The sequence below is a fragment of the Bos grunniens genome, chromosome 23, assembly GCF_055505025.1.
Source record: "Bos grunniens cultivar Pamir isolate PY7600 chromosome 23, Bosgru_T2T1.0, whole genome shotgun sequence".
In the NCBI taxonomy this organism is placed as follows: domain Eukaryota; kingdom Metazoa; phylum Chordata; class Mammalia; order Artiodactyla; family Bovidae; genus Bos; species Bos grunniens.
Genome location: NC_141187.1, coordinates 53,437,144 through 53,459,211, shown reverse-complemented (window position 1 = coordinate 53,459,211; position 22,068 = coordinate 53,437,144). Strand labels below are relative to the sequence as shown.

Genomic DNA, 22,068 nt, shown 5'->3' with positions numbered 1-22,068 from the left:
CCACGGGGGGAATGTGCCTCACGGTGGGCCTGAGCGGGTCTGTGCAGACGGGTACAAGTGGGCGTCTGGGCAGAGGCTCCGAAGGCACTTCTGTGAGGTAAACACAGAGTGGCTAGAGCCAGGCTGAGCTGGACAGAAGTTCTGATTATCTTAAATAATGCGGCTTGCTTTATATACAGTGGATGGAATGTTCTAAAATAGCCTCCTGCTTTGTAAGATCAAGAGAATTGCAAAAATCCCTCTGAGAGATGTTACCCATTGTGGCTTCAAGAATTCCAGGGATGCCTGGCTGGTCTATTTTAAATCCTGGTGTCACTCGCCCTGCGTAAACTCAGAAATTTGTAACACAGGAGAGCAATCTGCAGCAAATAATCCCAGGCTGGAAATTTTAGCAGTTTTATCTTGTGGGGCTGTGGTGAACTTCAGATAGCTTTAATGAGTCAAGTGCGCTATTGATATTTCAGTTCCATCCTATGAAGCAACAGAAATAGCTGGTAGAGGAGGCCATGTGAGGGGGCAATGCTGAGGGATGCCAGACATCCTGTGGCCAGGGACGTAGCTCGTTCCCAGACTTGAAGACATCAGTTCTAGAAAGGGCTGTCTAGAGTCAGGAAAGATGTTTGCCAAAGCACTAACCAGCTACAATCCATCGAGTTGAGCTATAAAACCCAACGCGCTGAGACACCAACATTGTAATACCAGAGAGAGGGTCATAGCCTGAAGACCGAACTTGATTGGTCACTTCCATGGCTCAGATACACACCTCGTTGTTGCCGTTCAGTTGCTCAGTCATGTCCGACTCTTTGCAGCCCCACAGACTGCAGCGCACCAGGCTTCCCTGTCCATCGCTATCGCCTGGACTTTGCTCAAACTCATGTCCACTGAGTCAGTGATGCCATCCAAACACCTCGCTTCTGTTGCCCTCTCCTCCCGCCTCAATCTTTCCCAGCTTCAGGGTTTTCTCCAATGAGTCAGCTCTTCGCATCAGGTGGCCAAAGTATTGGAGCTTCAGCTTCAGCATCAGTCCTTCCAATGAATATTCAGGACTGATTTCCTTTCAGTATTCAGGATTGACTGGTTTGATCTCCTTGCAGTCCAAGGGACTCAAGAGTCTTCTCCAACACCACAGTTTGAAAGCATTAATTCTTTAGCACCCAGCCTCTTTACGGTCCGACTCTCACATCCATACATGACTAGTGGAAAAACCACAGCTTTGACTAGACGGACCTTTGTCAGCAAAGTGATGTCCCTGCTTTTTAATACACTGTCTAGGTTGGTCATAGCTTTTCTTCCAAGAAGCAAGCATCTTTTCATTTCACACCCCTTACCTTGCTGCTAACCTGTTGCTCCTGTGCCAGGGTCTTACCATGCCCATTGTGTGCTGGACACTGGTCTGCCTTCCCGGGGCTCCTCTCAGGCAGGGATGCATCTGCAGTGTCCACCTGCCTTGTGAGGAGGGTGAACGGTGTCTCCTAAAGACAGAAGCCGGCAGAGTTCAATAGACACTGTCAGCTCCTGTTTGGGCTGGTGAATCCTGAGGACTGTGAATGAGCCATATTCCTCTTTCCCGTTTTCTGAGTTTCCTACCCCAACTCCAGCTTGCTCTAAACTCTGTGGCTTCTAATAGGAACAAAATCCTCATGAGACTGATAAGGGTCAAGCTGATTTTTGATGTATAAATACAGTCAACCTAGATTCTAAAATTTGAAAATAAAGCAAGCTACCAATTTCTAGATATGACTCGTGCTGTCTGTAGAGTTTCTGATAATTTTAAATGAATTAATTTTCCTTCTTGACAAATTGATTTAACTCTCTGATTATTGACAGATTATATGAACAATCCAAATGCCAGCCTCTGTGGATCAACCCCTGTATTATTTCTTCACAATAAGACCCATTAGTTCAAAAGCCTGCTTACACCAAACTCAATTTTTCACATATCCAGTTATTTAAAAAAAAATCCCAAACAAGCAGATTTTTGGCCATTTAGAGTCTATTTTCTTCGCATCCCTAGGAAGTATCACCTGATGGTTAGAAGAGAAAGGATGGAAACAGATATGCTAACGTCTGTCAAGAGAAGCTGTGACGATGACTTCAATATCAGACAGAAACAGGTTTCAAAACAAAGGATGTTCCCAGAGCATCGGGTGGTTGTGCAGTGGTTCAGGAGTGGGCGCGGCACCGCTGCAGGGCTCCAGACACACGCAGCGAAAAATGGTGAGACTCACAGGGCTGGGGATACCAGAGACGTCTTCTCTGAAATGATTAAACAAATAGATGGAAATCAGCAAAAATATCAACCAACCTGACTTAGCTGGCACTGACAGAACCTTCGTCCCTTCAAGTACACTTACTGAGACTACATTCTGGGCCACAGAATGAGTATATGTTTCTATATGAACACAGATGCAAATATTCTAAACAAAATGTCAGCAAATCAAATACTATATATAACACATGCATTAAGACTAAGTGAGGCTTAACCCAGGAATGCAAGTTTGGTTTAACATTCAAACATCAATCAACATATTTTACCATATTAATAAACTGAAAAAATTGCCTGATGATCTCAATGGACACAGGAGTATTTGACAAAATCCAGCTTCACAGTGCACTGGACACAGGAGGGAGATTTCCTCGCTCTGTAAGGTGCACCTGAGGGTGAAATGCTGATGGCTTTGCTCCTAAATCAAGAACAAGACAAGGTCATGGCTTTCACTGCTTCTACTCACTGTTGTGCCAGGTGGCTGAGAGTCCATTCAGGCAAGAAAAGGAAATCAAATGCACCCACCCAGGTTAGGAAGGAAGAACAAAACCTGTCCTATTTACAGACAACATAATCAGCTATGCAGAAAATCTAATGGACTCTACATAAAATGATGCAAGAATTGACAAGTTAGAATGTCAAGAGTGCAGGGCACAAAATCAATATGAAAAATCAAATGCATTTCTTTACACAGTCAGCCCTTTGTATCCACGCGTTCTGCATCCTCAGATTCAACCACAGATCAAAAATATTTTTTTAATTCCAAAAATTTCCAAAAAGCAAAACTTGAATTTCCCGTGTGCTGGGAACCATACATATAGCGTTGCGTTTACCAGCATCTGTATAACATGCACTCTGTATCCGGTATCAGCAGCTATCTAGAGATGACTTGAAGCTTATTGGAGAATGCGTGTAGGTTATTTTATAGAGGAACTTGAGTCTCCTTGGATTTGGGCGCCCTCAGGGGCCCTGGAACCCGTCCTCCGTGAAGACAAGGAAATGACTGCATGCAGTGAATGAGGAACAACTGGGGATTTTAACTAAAAACACACCACCATCTGCTGTGGCATCACATGTGACTAACTCCAGCATGGGAGCGTGAGACCCGTGCAGCTCTGCAGCGAGGACTCACTCCCGAGCTAGTGGAGAGACACACCTCGTCCCTCGGGAGATGCAACACTGTCCAGATGCCAGTTCTTCTCAGCTGATCTGAAGATTTCAAGTGACCCCAGTTGAAACCCCAGCCAGACTTGTACAGCCTCAGTTCACAAGCGGGTTCCATCCAGCCTTCACCAGCGTCAAAGTGAAACCCAAACCCCAAACCAAGCAGCCTGATCGTGGACATGGGACACACGTCAGTCCTATCTTTGGTCACACTTTTTTCTTTCTGTGTGATGCATTAGTTTTGTTTGTTTGCATTTTTATTTTGATGAATCTATTTTTGGGAGAAAGAAAGGGAAAGACGTTTGTTACAGGAAAACGGTGAACCTCCCTAGAGGAAGAAGGGAAGCCACACTTGAGAGCGGCCAGGTCGGGAGGGACTTGGTCTGTGAGGGGCCCTGATGCTTCAGCGGACAGCTCTGCAGAGCCTGGGCCGGGAGGGTGGCCTGGGGTGATGCCCAGGTCCCTGGTGTGGGAGCTGGCAGCCCCGGCGCCCCCTGTCCCAACAGCAGCCACCCGTCTGCAAGGCCCCATGTCTCCTGCCTCCTGGGGGCAAGTGCACTTATGGTGTCATGGGCCATGCTGTCCACGTGTGTCCACTGACTCAGCGGCTGCCAAACTTCTGAATTCTCTACCCATCCTCCTGGAAAATCTTTGAGTATCTCTACCCTGAAGGCATATACTTACCTATTTATGAATTACGTATAAGCATATATTTGATCATATCACTATAGCACACGAATTGTAAAAAGCTGCAGAAACGACTCTAAAATGAGATGAAAACAAATACACATGATCACTTTGGAGCAGGTTCCAGGCGGGGCCTCGTGGTCCACCATATCTGCCAGAGAGGACGGAGGGACCCCCGAGCAGAGGCCCCTGAGGCCCGGCCACCCCCACGCCCCCTGCTCGGATCTGCCTCACTTCAGAGGACCAGGGTGGCAGGAAGCGAAGAACCATCCGACGAGACGTTCTCTCTGCCCTCCTTGTCACTCAGAGCAGCTGTCTTCCTCCTTCCTCCCCACCGCATGGAGTACGATCACCCTCCCTGACCGGAGATGCCGACTAACCTTCCAGGACGTTTGTTGTTTATCCACGGGACCAGCCTGGGTCGTCACACCAAGAGTGGGTCACAGAGGAGCCAGGCAGAGGACCGTTCCCATGAAAGAGATCAGAGAGAAGGTTTTTTTAAACAGCTAAAAATAGCAGAGTAAGCAAGGGCCACTGTATAAACTGCTCCTTTTCATATCAAAATTATCTGAAGGAAAGCACCCAGAGGACACTCCCTGCTCAGATCTGATGCCGCCCCAGGGCGCATGGCGCCCACGCATGGGTTCCTGGGACCCGGTCACTCCCACGGGGCCCTGGGAGCCTCCCACCACGGCCTTGTTAGATGGCCGAGTCACACGTGTCCCCCGTTGAGGACAGGGTGGCCGGCACCCCCACCAGAAAGCAGGGGTATGGAGAGTGCCTTCGGGGCTTCTGCTCCAAGTTCCCAGAGGCGATTCAAGACGCACCAAGACACACTCTTGACTGTGACTCAGCCCCTGCCCTGAGCTCTCTCTGAGTCAGTCTTCCCTCGAGGCCATCTGGGGAGAAGGGGAGAGCTTCTCTCCTACACCGGGTGGAGGCCTCCTCAGATCTGGCAAAGGCACCACTCTCTCGTGGCTCTGCTCTGCCCCCTCACCCGGAGGCCAGGCTCTCCCACCCCCAGAGCCTTCCTGGAGCTTCTGCTGCCCACGAGGGCTGGGAGGTGGGTGAGCGGTGGTGTGGACCCGGGCGTGTGCATTCCCATGCATAGTGCATACCTAGTGGGCGCCAGCTCAGCACACTCACCCATCAGTGAGGACAAGAGTCGCAGGCTCTGTGCCAGGCCGCCGCGTCCCCGGCCGCAAGTGCCGCACTTGGCAGCGGCCACAGACCCAGGCCCTGACCACATGGGAACGCAGGCCACCGGCAGCTCAGTCCCTTAAACCCGCAGCCCCGCCTTCCGGGAGCAGGGGCTCGACAGGAGTGAGCGCCTGGGGAAGACAGAGCCTCGTCTTTCCCACCAGGAACCCTTGGTCCACAGAGGACGGGGCTGGAATTCCCGTAGACACGCGTGTGCGAAACGGCCAGCTCGCCAGGCCCAGGAACGAGCTCGCCAGGCCCTGGAGCGGGAGTCCTCCTCTGGCAAGCGTGCAGTGTGCTGAGTCCTCTCTGAGGGCCCAGCAGGCCGTCCTCGCGGGCATCAGGCCCAACCCCGATGAGAGGAGGGCCCACTGGGCTTTGGGTCCAGGGTTGGATGCCTTTCCAGACGTTCCCTCCCGCCCCTCGGGCCCCGGGGACCACAGCACAGCCTGGAGCAGCAGACGGGTCCTCGTTTTACGGAACGAGCATCCCTTTGGAAGACTGTCAACAGTGCAGAAAATGGCAAGAGAACCTGGAAAACGGCTCAGGGTCAGGATGTGAGATCCACAGGATCCAGCCTGCTCCTCACTCCAGGGGTCCAGCCACCCGGGCACCCCTCAGCACACTCCACATTCTTGTCTCTCTCGACCCTGCAAAGCCCACTTCAGGGGCCGTTTGGACAGTGAATGAGCATCCAGCAGAGCCTGGAACGCTAGGGGAGACGCGGACAGCAGGTGTAAGCTGAGGGCTGGCACCCGGGCTTGGGGGCGGGTGGGCTCTGAGCCCCTCCAGACCTCTGCTGATCCATGCAGACGGAAAAGCCGTCCACGGTGTGAATGTCGACACCTGAAAACTCTAAATGAGAAGCTCATTTACGTCTTTGCTGTGAGAGAATCCATCCCTGGGCGGCTTCCTCAGCCCTCCCCGCCCGCTCCTCCTGCACTTTCTTGGGGCCCCCGGAGGTGAAACAGGAGCCCCTTGTGAGGATTGTGGGCGGGGGAAAATGGTTCAAGGAATTCGGGACACACCACGAGGATTATTTCCGGGGCATAATGATTCGTAACTTATGATCACACATCTATCAGGCTTATCTGGGAACAACAGATGCGTCTCGAGGGTGCTGATCGAGTGTGTGATGACACTGCTGACCTCCTTGTATCGTTCCTCCCAGCAGCGACCTCAGTTAATGGTGTGCGATAAGGTCCCCCCAGGCCTCTTCTGGGCCAGATGGCGCGTGTGTGGCCTGCGTGGCCGCCCCTTCACAGCGGCGTCTCCGAGCCTTACCTTTCCAGCCCGAGAGCCTCTGTGAAGTGCAGAGGGGAGCAGCCGCAACACAGCCGTGCCCGGTGACCCCATCTTCAGAAACGCGCCTCCTCAGCCACCCTGGCTGCTGAGCTAAGACCTGCAAACATGACGAGAAAACAAAAGCCTCTGGGCGTCGGAAGGTGTCAGCGGCGCGTGATCTCAGACTCCCCACGTGGCGCCTCCAGCAGCCGCCCGCCCTGTGCTCCCCACTGACTTCTGTTTTCTAAAACGTTCTCAGCGTCTCGCAGGTGGTCAGCTGGTTTCCATAGCTTTCTAGGTGCACAACCACACCGCTGTCCACACTGCCCCTGGGGCCGGCCTCCTTGGAACCAGCTTTACGAAGCCTGAGGCGGCTGCCATTGGCCTTTCGGAGGAAAGGTTTGCCAAGCCCCGCTCAGCTCACACCCGAGGACCGGACTTAGGATCCAGGGCCTGGCATATGGCTGTTGGTCGTGTCTGTCCCTCAGCACAATAAAGGGCTGCTATCTGTGTTTGTAAACACGAAGGCCCAGAGGGAACAAGCATGAGCGATAATTAAAATGCAGTTAATTAAGGCAGCGAAATAGGTGCCATCAACAGTTACATCGTATACAAATACTTGTGTGGCGTGTTGACTCTGAGTCTCCTCAAACGCCGATTCCAGCCTCATCGCTAATTAGGACAATTATTATATTTGCTTGGGTAATAGCTCCTCTTTATCTTCCTCCAAGTAAGTTAAATGCATATGCAAATACACATCAAATGCCAAGATGATTTTCATCCTCTGACCTTTCAAAACTTATCTGAGCCTTTGTAAAGGCGGGGCTCCTCGTGAGGAGCAGCAAAGGCCAGGCCACTGGGAACCACTCTCCCAAACCCCACAAGAGAGACGAGCAGATAACAGTTAAGGGGTCAGCCTCAGGCCGCCACGTGAAGCCACCAGCTGGAAGGTGGAATAAAATGCAGGCAAGTACAAGCAGGCATTGGGTGCGACCATAAAATTTAAGGACGCATAGCAACCAAGAAGCAAATCCACTGGGTTCTGAGGTTGGGATGTAACAGCTCAGTATCCACAGTGCTGACACTCTGCCTGACCAGGGGCTTCTCGCAGCTGCCATGGATGAATGAACTGCTGCTGCTGCCGCTAAGTCGCATTAGTCGTGTCCGACTCTGTGCGACCCCATAGACGGCAGCCCACCAGGCTCCCCCGTCCCTGGGATTCTCCCAGCAAGAACACTGGAATGGGTTGCCATTTCCTCCTCCAATGCATGAAGGTGAAAAGTGAAAGTGAAGTCGCCCAGTCGTGCCCGACTCTTAGCGACCCCATGGACTTCAGCCCACCAGGCTCCTCTGTCCATGGGATTTTCCAGGCAAGAGTACTGGAGTGGGGTGCCATTGCCTTCTCCTGAGAAGTGGCCAATTCTCAAAAGGCAGGAGCGGATGATTGTTCGTAGAAACTTTCAGGAGCGTGAGTTTGGAGGCCTCCCAGTGCGGCCCCTTCCCGGGCCTCCTCTCCTCTCTCCCCTCTCCTTGCGCCGCTTCCCTTGTCTTTCCTCTGTCTCCTCTCGCGCCTGCCAAACCGCCCCTTGCCTGTGGGGGGAGCAGGGAGCAGACAGCCCCCTCAGGGACAAGTAGGATGGGGAGGGGTGGGGGGACCAGCTCTCCCTTCATGAGCATTGTGGAGAACATGCCACCTCGATCATGAGCTTCCCCCAGGATCAGATGTGCCCTGGTTCCCAGAGTGTCCTCGAAGGCAGCAAAACACGCCCGCTCTCCGTTGGGCGTTGTCGGGCTGACAGGGGCTCCTCTGTGCTCTCTGTCTCTGGTTTCATCAGAGCTGTCTGTGCGTCATCTAAGTCCTCCTGCCCTTCCTTCCAGGAGCTCACAGTCTAACCGAAGAGATGAGAGGAAGGCACACACTTTAGGAGAAGGAGTGTTTCAGGAGCTCCTGTCAAGCACAAGCCCCTCTCAAGAGAAAATTCTGGAAAATTCTGGGCTGCCAGCCTGGAGTCCACGAACCCTGAGCAGGACCCCTGCCCTCTGACTGTCTTCACAGCGTGTGTGCCCGGCGACCTCCGAGGAGAGTCTAGCTTCCCGCCAGTTCCTGCAAGTGCCACCTCCGTGGTCCTCGTGACGGGATCCTTATTTTTCATAGAACATGACACAGTCCTGGGACCGTCAAGATGCTCACCAGCAGTGTGAGCCCATGGTACCTTATTTCCAGATCCTTCTCTTGAACCTCTTCCACACGCTCAGTTCTAGCATCAGAGTCTAAGTTCTGGGAAGGAAGGGCAGTTACACTGGAGCAGTGACCCTGGGGGCTGGCTGGGCTCCAGACGCCCGGCGGTTCAGCACCCGGGAACATGGTGTGAACTGCAGTTGGGCAAGAACAACTGATGATTAAGGTCTGAGAGTCACGGCAGTCCCTGAAGTGATTTTAATATCAGAACCTCTACAGCTGGAGGAACATTTTCTTCTCTTGAATTAATTCAGTTAAAATTAAAGAAGATTGTTTAATGCCTTGAAAAGTAGGTGCGTGTCTCTCTTTTCTGGTTCAAAGATAAGAAAGACCAGGATGGGGAAAAGAAGTTGACGACATAATTCATCACCCTCTGTTTCCATGTCGACTGGGAAGGAAGCCCATTTGAGTTTTAAAGAGTCGCGTGTAACATTTAGAAACATGAATCAGATTAAAAATCCATATGCTGTTTTTACAGAAATAAACACGGGGAAACAGAGTGCGTGAGCCGCTGCTCTGAGCTAAGCAGGACAAGCTCACTGGGTCTGATGGAACGGTGACAGTGTCGGTCCTCAAAATAAGCACAGGGTGTAAAAATACCCCCTCCAAACCCATGATTAATACCTTTAATTAGAGATGTTTTACCTTGCAATGACTTGACAAGTATCCACTCCAATTAGAAATGGTTCACACACAACCAAACTAATGTCGTGCTTCCTCATTTAATGGCAAAATTAATCTGGAAAATGTAATTAAATAAGCACTATTTTTAAATGAACAGCGTGCCTCATTTTTCTTGTCTCCCCCCTTCCCCAGTCTCCTCCTCCTCCTTCCTAAATGAAATTGGATTTGCAGAATCAAAAGGCTTTAAATCAAATCTGCTTAAGATCACTCATGAGTAAAAATAAACTAGTTTTTAAACCTTGGCAATAAACCACTTAGAGAAACGTTCGCACTGGTTCCTAGGGGAACCTGGGGGATGAGATGGGAGCTTTCATGCTCAGAGGCAGAGTGGTGACCCAGATGAACCCCGGGCTGTCCAGAGCACACGTCTCTGGGCCCCCATCAGCAAAGGATGTCCTCAGACCTTTGGGTGACTACTTGACGTATGGACCCCAGAAGCACTCACTTTGAAACTAAAAACATAAGGAGGCTCTGTTCATTGTTTCAGGTCAGTTCAGTCATTCAGTCGTGTCTGACTCTTTGCGACCCCATGGATGGTAGTACACCAGGCCTCCCTGTCCATCACCAACTCCCGGAGTTCACTCAAACTCATGTCCATCAAGTCGGTAATGCCATCCAGCCATCTCATCCTCTGTCGTCCCCTTCTCCACCTGCCTTCAATCTTTCCTAGCATCAGGGTCTTTTCCAATGAGTCAGTTCTTCACATCAGGTGGCCAAAGTATTGGAGTTTCAGCTTCAGCATCAGTCCTTCCAATGAATATTCAGCACTGATTTCCTTTAGGTTGGACTGGTTGGATCTCCTTGCAGTCCAAGGGACTCTCAAGAGTCTTCTCCAACACCACAGTTCAAAAGCATCAATTCTTCAGTGCTCAGCTTTCGTTATAGTCCAACTCTCACATCCACACATGACTACTGGAAAAACCATAGCTTTGACTAGACGGACCTTTGTTGGCAAAGTATTGTCTCTGCTTTTAACTATGCTGTCTGGGTTTGTCATAGCTTTTCTTCCAAGGATCAAGTGTCTTTTAATTTCATGGCTGCAGTCACCATCTGCAGTGATTTCGGAGCCCAAGAAAATGAAGTCTCTCACTGTTTTTATTGTTTCCCCATCTATTTGCCATGAAGTGATGGGACCATATGCCATGATCTTCATTTTTTGAATGTAGAATTTTAAGCCAACTTCCTCACTCTCCTCTTTCACTTTCATCAAGAGGCTCTTTAATTCTCCATTTTCTGCCATAAGAGTGGTGTCATCTGCGTATGTGAGATTATTGATATTTCTAACAATCTTAACTCCAGCTTATGCTTCTTCTACCCCAGCATTTCTCATGATGTACTCTGCATATAAGTTAAATAAGCACAGTGACAATATACAGCCTTGACGTACTCCTTTCCCAATTTAGAACAAGATCATTGTTCCATGTCTGGTTCTAACTGTTGCTTCTTGACCTGCATACAGATTTCTCAGGAGGCAGGTAAGGTGGCCTGGTATTCCTATCTCTTTGAGAATTTTCCAGTTTGCTGTAATCCGCACAGTCAAAGGCTATAGCGTAGTCAATGAAGCAGAAGTAGATGTTTTTTCTGAAATTCTCTTGCTTTTTCTATGATCCAACAGATGTTGGCAATTTGATCTGTCTCTGCTGCCTTTTCTAAATCCAGCTTGAGCATCTGGAAGTTCTCGGCTCACGCACTACAGGGCCACAGTAACAGCTGCTACCACTGGGTCCTTCAACCCAGGCGCCGTTGCTTTGCTTTGCTTTCTCTGCAAGGTAAGAGGAGTAAGCAGAGACGTGCTGGAAAATACGTGATCACTGGTTCTATGGAAACACAAAATCCCTGATTCATAGCATCTGCCAGTTTCTCTGGCAGACACGCTGCCAATTACGGACGACTCCAAGCTGCCGCGTGACGTCACCAGTCAGCGAGGGGACGAGCCGGGCGCTGGCTCTCGCCGTGTTTTGCTGATGGAGACACAGAGGCACTAAAAGCCCCAGACTTTCCAAACCAGTGTCCTCGCCGGGAAAAGCCGAGCGGGCACCTTCTGACTCCAGCAGGTCCACTGTGGGTGAGAAGGTCCCCGGAGAGGCGACTGCCCAGGACTGTGGCGGGTGCGGCCGCCACATCAGCGGGGACGGAGACTCCTGGGGCCCAGGTGTGTGTTCTCAGCCCAGCCAGTGTTAGTCAAATGGTAAGGAGAGGATTCGGAGAAAGTGGACGCTGTAATGCTGGGGCCCAAGGGAACATCAAACTCCACCAGATGGCAAGGTGGAAGTGACATTTTAGAGTCCAGCCTCCCCTCTTCCAGCCGCCAGAAGAAGAAAGAGAACTAGGAACCTCATCCCCTCCCCATTGAGACCTTTAAAAATTTCCTCAACAGTCATTTTAGGCTTGCTGGAGTCAGGGCACCTTTACATGTTTACAGTCTATGGAGGGACCCTGGAAGGGCTTTCATGAAAGTGTCTTTGCCACTCAGTCATGTCTGACTCTCTGCGACCCCATGGACGCCAGGCCTCCCTCCCTGTCCATCACTATCTCCCAGAGTTTGCTCAAACTCATGTCCATTGAGTCAGTGATGCCATCCAACCATCTCATCCTCTGTCATCCCCTTCTCCTCCCACCTTCAATCTTTCCCAGCATCAGGGTCTCTTCCAGTGAGTCAGTTCTTCCCATCAGGTGGCCAAAGTATTGGAGCTTCAGCTTCAGCATCAGTCCTTCCAATGAATATTCAGGACTGATTTCCTTTAGGATTGATTGGTTTGATCATCTTGCTTATAGTGGTAGATAAAAGTTTTCCAAAATTCTAGTTTTCCCTTCAAAACTCAGAGTTTATCATTGGCTCATAAACACCGTCAGTTCTCTTCCTTGAAGAAGCAGCCTCTCTCCTGCGTTCTGGAGATGACATCTGCCACTATGCCCAGTCTAGAGGACCTCAGTTTTCTGCGCAGTCTTCTGGCAGGTGACAGGGCCGTCCCCCAGAATGTAGCCAGTCCAGCGTTCCCCAGCCCGAACCCTCCCCTGGGGGCGGCTGCACCCGGGCGGGCCTGGCGGGGCCCCACTCCCTCTCCCAGGCCGGATCGGGACCTGTCCCCCAGGCCACAGCCAGACGCCGTCACTCAGTTGCCTGTTCTTCACAGGGGTCGAGGGGTGGGGTGTGCAGACACACCAGTGGGCAGAGTCAGCACCCCACCCGCTGCAGCTTTGGCTCTATCACAGCAACAGGGAAAGGGGCCCAGTACTCAGGACCCCATGAGGGCCTCGGCCGCCAGGACCAGGAGTGGTTCTGGGGGAAAAGCTCAGCCCCTGGAACCACCTGCACTGAGAGGAGTCGGGGGGTGGGGCGCTGATCGTGGTGGCTTCTTACCCCAAACGGGCCTCACACAGCTCAGGGCTCCCTCTCCTCCTTCAAGTGGAGGAAACCGGGAGAATGAGTCCTGCAGGTCGTGACCTTTTGTTCCGCCTTTACAAAGTCGAGTCCCTCCACCAGTGACCACGTGTTCGTGTCCTGAGACGGAGCCCCTTGAAAGCCCAGAAGGGTGGGGTCTGGACCTCGGTCCACGTCTCCCTGGAGACGTTGCTGCCCAGGACACGGACCTGGCATTCCAACACCTCAGAGCCTCCTTCTTCTCATCTGTCAGGGGAGAAAATAACAGTACCACGCCCTGCTCCCGCCCCGGGACTCTTAGGACAATTAAAGGGGTGATGCGTGGAGGAGGCTGGCCGTTGGCCGCCCCCAGGGGACCCACCAGACACTCTTACAGCCAGGTTCAGCTGCTCACTGTCGAAGCGCCATGAACAGAAGGAAAATTCCGCCTGGAGGACGTGAGCCGCGTAATTGGGTTGGTGGCGCCCAGCGCAAACTGCCGACTGCGGGTTATGTAAACTCTGCTAATTTATTAGTGAGGGAGTGGCAGGCGGAGGATCAGGGTTGATTTGTTCATGTCTGGGACAAGGAAAAGTCATGATTTTCAAGTCTGACCATGTCAGAGTCTGACAGGTAAATGGGCAGCCCTCATGCTAATCCCCCTGAGAGCAGGCAGGCAGGGGAGGGCGCGGCCCAAGGGAAGTGGATTGGAGGTGTTGGAGGTGAGCCCCTCCTGGAAGTGAGCCCCCCTGGAGGTGAGCCCCTCCTGGAAGTGAGCCCCCCTGGAAGTGAGCCCCCCTGGAGGTGAGCCCGTCCTGGAGGTGAGCCCCTCCTGGAAGTGAGCCCCCCCAGAGGTGAGCCCATCCTGGAAGTGAGCTCCCCCGGAGGTGAGCCCCTCCTGGAGGTGAGCCCCCTTGGAGGTGAGCCCGTCCTGGAGGTGAGCCCATCCTGGAAGTGAGCCCCCCTGGAGATGAGCCCATCCTGGAAGTGAGCCCCCCCCCGGAAGTGAGCCCCCCTGGAGGTGAGCCCGTCCTGGAAGTGAGCCCCCCTGGAGGTGAGCCCCCCTGGAGGTGAGCCCCTCCTGGAAGTGAGCCCCCCCCCGGAGGTGAGCCCGTCCTAGAGGTGAGCCCCTCCTGGAAGTGAGCCCCCTTGGAGGTGAGCCCGTCCTGGAGATGAGCCCATCCTGGAAGTGAGCCCCCCCCCGGAAGTGAGCCCCCCTGGAGGTGAGCCCATCCTGGAGGTGAGCCCCTCCTGGAAGTGAGCCCTCCTGGAGGTGAGCCCCCCATGGAGATGAGCCCCCCTGGAGGTGTGCCCCCCGCAGGCCTGGACCCCCTGCAGGCTCAAGCACAGCAACCCCCTCAATCCTCCAGCCAAGCTCCATCCAGTCTGTGTGAACCTGGGTAGCTTCAACACACCAGTGTCATGAACAGAAGGAAAATTCCTCCTGGAGGACGTGAGCCGCGTAATTGGGTTGGTGGCACCCAGTGCAAACTGTTCAAACAGCTTTCCAGAAACGCTGTTTAGGACAAATGGACACACGTGTGTGCTTGTGTCTGCAACAAGAGGAAGAACAGCCACGGACATCGATTCGGTTCTAATAAAATACTGAGAGCTTTTCACTTAGCTGCAAGTAACAGAAAATTGAACTACAGTGGCTTTAAAAGAAGAGTTCAGGGCTTTCCTGGTGGCTCAGTGGTAAAGAACCCACCTGCCAATGCAGGAGACTCAGGTTCAATCCCCGATCCGGGAAGATCCCTCAAACCATGAAGCAGCTAAGCCTGTGCGGCACACCTGTTGAGTCTTTTCTCAAGGGCCCTGGAGCCAAGGCTGCTGAGCCTGTGAGCTGCAACTGCTGAAGCCTGTGCCCAGAGCCCGTGCTCTGCACAAGAGCAGACTCTACAGTGAGAAGCCTGAGTGCTGCAGCGAGAGAGAAACTGCACACAGCAGCGAAGAGATTACTCCCAGCGCAGCCCAGAATAAATCACTTAATAAAGAGGAAGGCTCAATTTCCAACACAAGTTTCCATGTAAGCACCTGCTAGTGTTGGTTCGGTCACAGTAATGCCAGGACTCACGTCTCTACATCTGTTTTCTCTTTTCCTTCAGGGTTGCAATGCTGTTGCTGCAGCCCCAACCATCACATTCCCATTCAAGGTGTGACGAAGAACAAGACACACCAGCCCTGTCTGTCCTTTCTCATCGGGAAAGAAGCAGCATTCCCAGAGATCCATGGCAGCTTTGGCTTCATGGCCAGTCGCTGAGACCAGCGTGTCGCCCCTGGTTAGGAGCAAGGCTAGAGAAGCCCGAATCCGGGCTTATTCCTTCCCTGCACTGTCTTTCCTCCAGCGAGTGGGGACGACAGCAGCGCAGGTAACAGGCTCCAGGTAGAGCCGGCGTCACCGTCCTCACTGGGCACACCTGCTCTCCTGTGCTCAGCAGGGGGAGTCAGTGTGGACCCCGCAGCGCCCGGGCTGCCAGCTTCCCTCTTGCCGTTCCGCAGACCCCAGGATCATGGGGACCCTCCACTTGAGGATGGTCGTTGCCAAGGGCCCATGAATATTAACAAGGAATGGCCAAGAGCGTAGGAAAGTGAAGCAGGTCAGTCACGTGCCCTTTGCACTGGAAATGCTGAGCCTCGGTGAGAAAAGCAAAATAAACGGCTAAAATGAGGAGGTGTCATCGTGACACCTGCCTGCCAATGCAGGAGATGTGGGTTTGATCCCTGGGTTGGGAAGATTCCCCTGGAGAAGGAAATGGAAACCCACTCCAGTATGCTTGCTGGGAAAACCATGGACAGATGAGCCTGGCAGGCTACAGGGCTACATGAGGTTGCAAAGAGTCAGGCACAGCTGAGTGACTAAACTAAAACAGTAGGAACAGTGAGTGGAGTCAGAACAAGGCCGAGCCCAGGGCAAAGCCAGGCCCTTGGAGACAGGGTGGACCAGCCGCTGGTGGGGCTGGTGTCCTGGACCAGGAGCTGAGTGGGGGTGGGGGTCCTGTGAGACGGAGTGCCCAGCCCTCCTGAACTTGGCAGGGTCTGAACAGGCCCGAGTGTCCAACATTCCCCCGGGCACACGGCAGCGACGAGAGGCAAGGACGGGCCGCAGCAGGACGGTCTCACTCGGGGACAGCGCCAGTCCAGCTGGCAGGACAGGAGGGACTGGGCCAGGGACCCACGCAGGACCGGGAGGATGGCCGGCCTGGTGCAGGCCTGGGGCTCCGGCACCTAGGAGGTCTGGGTGCAGGGTGGGTGCAGACCCGTGCCTGAGGATGAGGAGGAACATTCCGGAATCTTCCACACCATCCCCAGGCCGGAGCGGTGTAGCTTGGCCCCCGCTGAGACCCTCGGGAGTCCTGGCTCCTGGGGGCCAATGTCCCTGTGCCTCCAGCCTTGGGGGCTCTGCTCTTCCTGCTGACCCGTCCCCAGCTCTAGAGCCACAGTGGACAGCACAGCCTCCGTGTCCCGGGTCCACACTCACAGCCCACCCCGGCCACCTCGCATCCCCTGTGCTGCTTCCTGACGGGGGACGTCCCAAGACGAGGCCTGGCCCCAGCGACTGGCCTGCTGAGCCGCCCGTCATCATCTGACGTTTCCTCCTGTCCCCGCCCCGTGAGTTTGAGTGTCACCTTAAGGAGAAGAGAAAGAAGGCCATGGACCTCAGACAGGGGCCTTGTGTCATGAGAAGGTGTGGACTCTAAACCGTGTTGATTATGAGAGTAGGGGACATATGGATACATTTTGGAAACGCACACACACACACACACACACTTCCATACACAAATGTTCCACAGGTGTTTTGTTATATGTGAGACTGGGATTTATGAGAGATACACGCTTATTTTTTCCTGATGCTTCCGCAGAGCTCCTAAACACTTAGAATGTCCTGAGTGCTGAGATGATGAGGCTGCCTTTTGTCTTGTTGATGAGGCTTTGGAAGCACCCGAGGAGGGGCTGGCAGCCTGCAGAACCCACGGAGATAAGAGGGTTAGAAGCCTCAGTCGCCCCTCCTGACCCCCGGGGTTGGAGGCTAGATTGATCGCCAATGGCCAGCGATCTGATCAGTCAAGCAAAGCCTCTGTAAACCCCAGAAAACAGGCCTGGAGAACTCCGAGATGGGGAGCATGAGGCTTTTTGAGGACAGAGCACCTGGGGAGACGGGGAGGCTTGTGCCCTCCCCAGCTCTCCTGCACCCTGAGCTTCATTCTTCATAATTCACAGGGGTCTGGTTAGTAATATACTTCTCTGAGTTCCATGAGCTACTCCAGGAAATTGATTGAGCCTGAGGAGAGGGTCCTGGGAGCCTCACATCTACAGCTGGTTGGTCAGAAGCAGTGGAGACGCGATTGGGTCTCAGGTGGGGGCATCTTGTGGGGCTGAGCACTTACCCGTGGGGTCTGAGGTATCACTGGGCGGCCGGTGCTAGAGTTGGGAGAAGGTACTGGACTGGGGAGGCTCCCACTCTAGGTCAGGAGTCGCCCAGGGGTCCACCCACCAGCTTGAAAACCAGGACATCTGCAAGCAAATGCCCCCAGCTCAGGAATTCTGCACCTATCTGCCGCACGGTCTGGGCCTCTTCTTGTCTGAGATGTCTGTATTCCTGATCCGATTCTCAAAGGGGGTCACATCCTCAGAAATTTAAGGGTAGTTCTCTTGTATCAACCAACTCAAGACCTTTATTTGAGTATTTTGTTGATATTAATAACTCAATAAAAAATGTTAAAATGACCCTAACGTATGCTATTTGATGTGATTTAGGAAAAATCTAGTTTTTATACTTTAAAATATAAGTTCAACTTGCAATTTTAACAATGGAACCAGATGCTGAAGTTTACGTCTAGTCCTTTAGGAAAACGTATGAAATAATATTTTATTTTCTTTTGAAGGTAAATGGATACATAAAGGAGCCTTAAGACAATTGATTCTCTTTAAAAGGTGTAATCAAATCCCCATGGTTTCCTTAATTCTTAATTTAATTACCAAATCCTTTCTTTTGCTGGTAGTTCAAGGTGAATCCATCCAACTTCTGTCTAAATTCCTGCACTTGTCTACAGTAAGACCTCAAGCCAATTGCTTTATTGCAGAAATGCAGAGTTAGCCAGACACCAGGTACCAAACCAGGTAACAGCTAGTGTTGAAGTCAGGTGACATCAATATTGGATGATCTCATCATCAAGAATAAAAGGGGAAAGATGCGCCCTGCAGGCTAGACGGATACCGTGCCGGGGGCTGGAGGAGGAGGTGCCGGGGGGCCCAGAGCCGGGACAGCCAGCCAGGCTTTGTGCCCGCTCCCGCCCTCCTCACCCGCTCCCGCCGAGCGCCCAGGGTGTACCTCGCAGCCCCACCCGTCGCGGCCCCTCAGGGAGGTTCTGTAATTACCGCCTGCTCCTTTCCAAACCTGGCTGCAAGTCTCTGCTCGGAGGGTTCTGAGAGGGTCTGACCCAGGCTTGGGGCTCGAAAAGCAGTTGCCTAGAGGAAAGGAGGGTTCCGTCGTAAAACAGGTATGAAAACACAGAGACCTGAGCCCACACCCGAGTCCCGCCTCAGCTTTCTCTTGAAAGCACAGTTCGAGGACTTCTGGGTGCTTCCCGTGGACACAGCAGAGGTGCCTGAGCCCTGTCCACGCCCTCTAGCGACCACACGCCCACCGCTCACCCCCACCAAGCCGGCCCCGGGCACAGACGTGTCCCTGCAGGCCCACGTTGCGCAAGCCTGCAGCTCCTCCGCTCTTGTCGACGGGGAGCCTCGCCCGGTGAGTGACTCCTGCACTGTCCATCTTCCTGGACAGCTCAAGCCCGCCGTCTCGGGGAAAGGTTTCAGCCCCGGTCAGTCAGCCTTGAAGCATCACCAGCTAATTAGCTGGCCGCACTCCCATGTGGCCTTTGATTAAAGCCTCCGAGGCCGCAGCAGTAAGAACAAGGTCCATCAAAAAAAGCACATGCCACCCGGGGCAGTCCCCCTGGGGGTCCCCGCTGGAAAGTGACTGCCTGAGGGAGAGCGGAGACTGCTGCCGGTCACCTGAGGGCGACGTGGAAACGCATCCAGACCTCGGGATGGGGAGACGCCCGCCAAGCCAAACACAGAGGCACAGAGTTTCCAGTGAGCCCACGAGGCACCCTGGGGGCGGTGGCCGGGCCTCCCCGTGTCCACCCCGAGGCCAGCCCTGGGGGCGGTGGCTAGACCTCCCCACGTCCACCCCGAGGCCAGCCCTGGGGGCGGTGGCTAGACCTCCCCACGTCCACCCCGAGGCCAGCCCTGGGGGCGGTGGCCAGACCTCCCTGTGTCCACCCCGACACAGGCCTGCATGCTGGGGAGCAGTCCGGCCTCCCCACCCCGCTACCCCAACTCAGCCTGTTCTCGTCCTCAGCCCCATGCCCTCCTCTCTCCTCTCGCGTCTCCGTGAGATCAAAGGCTGCTCTGAGGTCAATAAATCAGGTCTAATGAGAACACTGGTCATCGTGTTCCTGCTCCGCCTGGACGGCAGGGCAGCAGCCACGGGGGAGGTTGTGTCCTGGGTTGGTGGGGGAGGCCCTGATGGAGTCGCCCGCTCCTGCTGGGACGTCCTGGGCGTCTCGGTTCAGCCCAGCAGGGCCGCTGCCCACCTCCCTGTGTCGGCCCTGCAAGGCCCCGAGGACCAGGAGGGGTGGTTCACGGCTGCCCTCAGCGTGCTGAGGCCCCACTGGGTCTCCCTGTGTGAATTTAGGGCCGTGGTTAGGGACGCAGAGCCTGGCCCCCCGCTAGAAGTGACACGCTGTGAAGCGACACGCTGTGAAGCGACACGCTGTGGGGACCTGTCCAGGCTCCACCGTCCACCCTGCCACACTGGGGCTGGCCTGGGGGCCTCCCCCCCGGCCCAGGGCCCCTCCTCACCCAGCCCCTCCTGCCCCGCCAGGAACCCAGAGCCTACATTCCTGGGTTCACTTCCTGTTCAGAGCGGGGGCCCAGGAGGTGACCACGTTTCTTCGTTTCAGATCGGCCATGGGAGCTTCCTTGAGCCGCAGAAACTCCTCCTACCAGGCTTTCTTCCGTAATATTGGTCAGTAAACCGGTATGAATCACTGCATGTTATCCTGAAGTTGCCTTAACCAGAAATCCCAAACACACTGGACAATACTGTCAGGCTTCCGTGTCGCCGTCACTGGTTACCAGGCACACACAATTTACTGGCAAACACATGAGATCTGCTGAATGAGACCAAGCAAGCTAAAGTGAGACAACGAATAGGAACCAGAGTGGGAGACGGACCCCAGGGAGCAGCTGAGCAGGTGCTCGTCCCTCCTAAGGTGGCGATGTTTATTCAGAGCGACGGGAGCATCTCGGTGAACTCGACCTGGGTGGAGTAAAACCTTTGCCCCCGGATGGGGCTTTTCAACTGTCCTTTTGTTTGTTTGCTGAGTGTGTGCAAGAGTCTGGGGTTGATGGATGGCCATTGAAAAGCACAGGATTCTCAGCTCTCTGGCCCGGACGGCTTCCTTCCTAGCAGGGACGCTCAACCGAGAGTGACCATGGCCTCAGGGGATAGTTCTGTCTTCACAGCTGGGCTGGGGTGCTGCTGCATCTGGCAGGCAGATGCCAGGGGATCCTAGACGCCCTCCAAGGAAGGGCCCCGGGCCCCTGTGGCCACCGGGCACAGTCTGCCCCAACATACGCGTGATTACCCCACGTGCCGCTGGGGCTGACCCACAACCTCCTCACTTCCACATCACCAAACATCGTCACCTGTCGCTCAGGGAGCGGCCCGTGGGGGGCTGTCCTGGCTACTGTCCCCCCCACACCCCCTTGAAGGGCACCTGTGCCTGCCACCCTCAGGGCCTCCTGGCGACAGTCACCGCCTCGGGCTCTCTGCTCCCGGCGGCCGCACCAGGCGTCTGCAGACACTGCTTGCTGCCCTTCCTTCCTCCCCTCTGCAATTTCAGAATAAAAAGCCTTGAATTCTCTGAGAGTCTCCTGCAGTGTAAAACAAAACAAACAAACAAACAAGGCCCAGGAGACTTTGTCGAAGAGAGAAGGGCCTGATCCTCAACCCAGAAATTTGACGGTGAAAAGAGGCCATGGTGCTCGGCCACCCTAGTCAACCTCCAGGGCGACCTGGCTTCCCCTGACTGGGATTAACGACGAGAGTCAATCTCCTAGTGGGACTAGCAGAAAGAAAAAATATCTTTAGATAGTTTTTCCCTCCCCTGCTCCAACCACGGGGCTCCCCTAGCCAGATGGAATGCAAGACTTTCTGTAGCTCCGCCTACATGGCATAAACAGGGCTAGGGACTTGACGAGCCCTGTCCCAGCCGAGGCCCGGGACAGACCTCAATCTGAGCCAGGCCCATCCCGAGTGAGTCAGATAACTGGAACCACGCTATCATCAAAGCGAGATAAATTCTGGGGCCCTGAACCCACAGCAAAACATCAGATAATGACCGGCCTATTAATGAGATGAAAGTGTTATTTTTAGATTAGGCTAACCTAGAGAAAAGTTGGCTCAGCCTTGGCTCCCTGAGATGGCCAGGACCGTACACTCCGGTGGCTCAGCTGCGTGCGCTCAGCCAGCTCAGACCTTCCCCCCGCCCTCCAGCTGGTGGAGCGAACATGCACGATCTAGGTCAGCATCGCCTCTGGGAACAAAAGGTGTTTCTCTTGAAAACATCTTGAAATCAACTCCAAACGCTGCACAAACCAAGGCCCATAAAGATGCTGCAGGACAGAAACAGATTGGGCTCCAATGGCAGCTTCACACAGAGTCAACGTTTGCCCTCCTCCTCCAATTTCCTGGACGGGGTGTGCGGGGGGAACAGATGGCAAAGGTGGGCATGACACGGGACAGAAAGGGTTGCTGTTGTCTGTTGTAGCAAGAGTTCTCAGTTCTCACGGGGAACTAACTTAGAATGAGGAAGAATAACAAGAAAAATCTTCCTTTTGACTCTCTACTTCATTTAAATAATTTCAGTAGCCCTAGCAATGGCACCCCACTCCAGTACTCCTGCCTGGAAAATCCCATGGATGGAGGAGCCTGGTAGGCTGCAGTCCATGGGGTCGCTGATGGTTGGACACGACTGAGCGACTTCACTTTCACTTTTCACTTTCATGCATTGGAGAAGGAAATGGCAACCCACTCCAGTGTTCTTGCTTGGAGGATCCCAGGGATGGGGGAGCCTGGTGGGCTGCCATCTATGGGGTCACACAGAGTCGGAC

The 22,068-nt window shown here is 53.7% G+C and overlaps 2 long non-coding RNA genes across 8 annotated transcripts; one reads left to right on the top strand and one right to left on the bottom strand.

Annotated features, from left to right (window-relative positions):
* Positions 1 to 1,975: 1,975 nt before the first annotated feature.
* Positions 1,976 to 13,504, bottom strand: LOC147347876 (uncharacterized). Of its 6 annotated transcripts, none has more exons than XR_015152896.1 (6): positions 13,268 to 13,504; positions 12,886 to 13,152; positions 9,486 to 9,579; positions 4,498 to 6,719; positions 2,536 to 2,684; positions 1,976 to 2,256 (listed from the first exon to the last, which is right to left on the bottom strand). It is a non-coding gene; the product is annotated as an uncharacterized LOC147347876 (long non-coding RNA). The 6 variants fall into 6 exon arrangements; XR_015152894.1 differs by having other exon boundaries at positions 4,498 to 4,533; positions 6,602 to 6,719; positions 12,886 to 13,496; XR_015152893.1 differs by having other exon boundaries at positions 12,886 to 13,504.
* Positions 13,505 to 18,073: 4,569 nt separating this feature from the next.
* On the top strand, positions 18,074 to 20,819 carry LOC147347875 (uncharacterized). Of its 2 annotated transcripts, none has more exons than XR_015152864.1 (2): positions 18,074 to 18,634; positions 19,854 to 20,819. It is a non-coding gene; the product is annotated as an uncharacterized LOC147347875 (long non-coding RNA). The 2 variants fall into 2 exon arrangements; XR_015152865.1 differs by having other exon boundaries at positions 18,074 to 18,981.
* The last annotated feature ends 1,249 nt before the right edge of the window (positions 20,820 to 22,068 follow it).